The following is a 3430-nucleotide window of genomic DNA, read 5'->3' as shown; positions in this document are numbered from 1 at the left end:
TTATTATTAGTTGTTATTATTTTTTTTTTTATTATTTATATAAATACCTATTAAAAATAATTATAATTTATAATTTAATGGTTTAAAGTAATAAAAATCATAAATATTATTGAACACAGGAAATAGCCAATATATGAGCATAACCTAATTAGTTTTAATTAAAAATAACTTATTCACGGCTAAAATAATATTATGTTCTTGAGAATTGTACATTTGTGATTTGTGTCTATATCAATATAATATCATATTACTTATTAGTATTTATTAATTATTATTATTGTTTTTATTATAACAATATGCCCGTATGTAGCAGTATTGTATGGTACTTCTTTATATATACGATACACCTAATTGGCTATTGCTCAATGAAAATGTAAGTTATTTTTCTTGCAGAGTTCTGGTTAATGGAACAAAAAATACATTTAACTATATTTATAGTTTTCTATTCTAGTAAATGGCCATGTAATATGCATCATCAATAATTATTTTTATTTTTATAATATTTATAATTTAATTATTTATAAATTAACTTAACTTGAATTTGATTAGAAGTAACTTGTTATTTATTAAGTTTATATCAATTAAAATAAGATCAATTAAAAATTAAGTTAATGAAAATTAAATTTAAAAAAGTTTAAATTAACTTAACATAACTTTAATTTTTAAATTTGTTTATGCCCAGGCTCACAAATTATAATAAATAGAACGTAGTATTGTAATAAAAATATGTAATATCTAATAGTGTGCTTGAAGAAAGAAGAATATAATTTTGTCTAGTATTTATTATTTCAGTACTATGATCCGATTCATTGTCTTCATTATTTGTAGCTGGCTCAAAATGAACAACGGTTGATTTAAAATAAATATCATCAACGTATGAATATTCGAAAAATAAACAATTGTGACAATAATTATTTGTTTACTAACCAAACTTAGTAGGAAGAGCGGTTGGCAATAAAATAGTCTCTTCAGGATTAGCATACATTTTGGAAGTAAAATGTTTGCTACAGACACGATAGTTACTAAAAGTTTTTTCAAGAAGATCTAATAGATTATAGTTTTCTAACCATTCTAAAGATAAATTATATTATAAAATGTATAAATTAAAAAAGATTTGTTTTTAATGGACATTTCATCTACACATAGAACGCAGTCACTAGAATCTTCTTTTAAATTTTTGAATTTAAGTTCCATATAGAATTAATTAAAATATAATTTTATCCAGTCCCAATTTCAATTCTCCGTGTGATTCCTTGCAATGTTCTAGGTGCAGGTAGTTGTAAAATGTTTTTTTAAAATATGTATGCAATGGGTCCAAAAAAATAAGTTGTAAGAGCTAACGTTTTAGTTGGCTATCATGACGGCGACCTCTATTGGCTAATTTTACATCATTTTTCATCAACATTCCCAAGTTGGGTGGCAAATCGGCATCATCAACTTCAGTGGAATAATCTATAGTGCTATGTTATTTTTTAAAGGCACATTTTTTTAATTGGCACAGTATGCAAAAAAGGTTGGCCACAGATTTAATCATTTCTGAAATATGTTTTGTATTTGCATTCATACTTTCCTCTGACTGTTTGCATTTTCTCTCCAGTTCACAAACGGGGGTTCTTAAATTATTATAGCAGCTGAGTTGTTTGAGCTCACATTGAAGTAGAAGATGATGTTTGACTCCTTTTACTGAAATTTTTCTGTTGGACGACATTACACCTGTAAATAACAATTTATTTTACATTTAATGGGTTTCAATAAATACATCATAATAATACAAACAAAATATAATAAATAGAACATAGTATTGTAATGAAATGTAATATCTAATAGTTATTTATTTATCAGATACTTACAAGTTTCTGATATTGGAGAGTTCGATTTCATTGGTGTGCTTGAACTAACAGGTTTTTCAAGAATAACATAATTTTAACTAGTTATAATTATTTCAGTACTTTTATCCAATTCATTGTCTTCATTATTTGTAGTTGGATCTTCAGGATTAGCATACATTTTGGAAGTAAAATGTTTGCTGACACAATATTTCCTAAAAGTTTTTTCAAGAAGATCTTATTGATTTCAGTTTGCTAACCATTCTTTACAACTAAAAAGATAAACATAACAACCATTTAATTATGATTGATCGACAAGTGAAAACGAAGCAAATTTACTTACAAATATATATTCTTAGGAAACAGATGCATTTTATTGCCTTTTTCTTTGGTCTTACTTTTGCTATTCAAACACGATTTAACGATACACACGAGTGCCATGATTACGAACGCTCCCTCTATATTATTCTTATATTAGAAAATAAATGATTAATTTAAACTGTATTCGTAGAAAACGTGAAATCATAGAATAATTATAATACACGTCGTGACTCGAGACTAGACCAAACTGAAAATATGTTTTAGAATATTATCACCGAATTGTAAACATAAATGATAACAGTTTCCTCAAAAACATGGCCGCCCAATTCGACAATATTATCAAATGGTTGTGTTTCTATGCCAGCTCCGCGTCAGCTACACGTTCAGTACACCATTTGATCTGCCCCAAGGTGTATTGATAAGGTGTCGTCACTTGTTTGAAAACTGGATTGAAATATATTACAGATAGTCGTCACCACCGGGAGCGCTATAAGTCCTAAAGAAGCCGATGAATACGAACACTTGAGTACACCAAAACCATAGAAAATTGAAAATATATTATGATTTAAGGTATAATATTCAAAATTTTTCATTGCATAAATACTTCTATGTTCTAAATTATTTGTATGCATGTATTTAAATACTTTCTTTTTATCAAATACAATTATTAATATTATTAAATATTGTCATTTTTAAATTTCCTATTACAAAAAAAATATATGAAAAATGTAAGAGTTAATTCACTTAAATATCATACATAATGCTTTCAAAGTATTACAATTAACAAATAATAATTATTAATTAATATATTGATTTTAAATACAATTCATAATATGTTGATATTGAGTTTAATACTAGTATTCCTATTACCTATGTGTTACCAAAATGTATATATTTTGAATACCTACCTTTTTATAAGCATTTTATTTTACCTATAATTGAGTAATATCGATTGTACCTATCACCATTGATTTTATAATATATTATACTATTATAGTATTCATAGTATTTATAGTATATTATAAAATCAATTATGCTATTACCTATATAATATTATATATCAACAGAGATCCTTTGGATAGAAACATATCTGTATGCTAAATGGTTGATAGATTTATATGATCATCCTAAATCAGTGCTTATTTTCTTTAGACTTTAAGCACTTATGAAAAAGTTTAAATACTTAATTTTTAATACTATTATTAATATTAAGGGGGCCTTGACCGTTTTACATTAAATTTAGGGAGCCTCTCGACAAAAAAATTTGAGAAGCACTGGAATAT

The 3430-nt window shown here is 25.6% G+C and overlaps 1 long non-coding RNA gene across 1 annotated transcript; it reads right to left on the bottom strand.

Annotated features, from left to right (window-relative positions):
• Positions 1-1584: 1584 nt before the first annotated feature.
• Positions 1585-2228, bottom strand: LOC132946246 (uncharacterized). Its single transcript, XR_009664689.1, has 3 exons — positions 2170-2228; positions 1851-2098; positions 1585-1713 (listed from the first exon to the last, which is right to left on the bottom strand). It is a non-coding gene; the product is annotated as an uncharacterized LOC132946246 (long non-coding RNA).
• Positions 2229-3430: the final 1202 nt, after the last annotated feature.

Source organism: Metopolophium dirhodum, chromosome 6 (genome assembly GCF_019925205.1).
Source record: "Metopolophium dirhodum isolate CAU chromosome 6, ASM1992520v1, whole genome shotgun sequence".
Classification (NCBI taxonomy): domain Eukaryota; kingdom Metazoa; phylum Arthropoda; class Insecta; order Hemiptera; family Aphididae; genus Metopolophium; species Metopolophium dirhodum.
The sequence above is the reverse complement of the archived record's forward strand: the minus strand, read 5'-3'. Positions and strand labels throughout refer to the sequence as shown.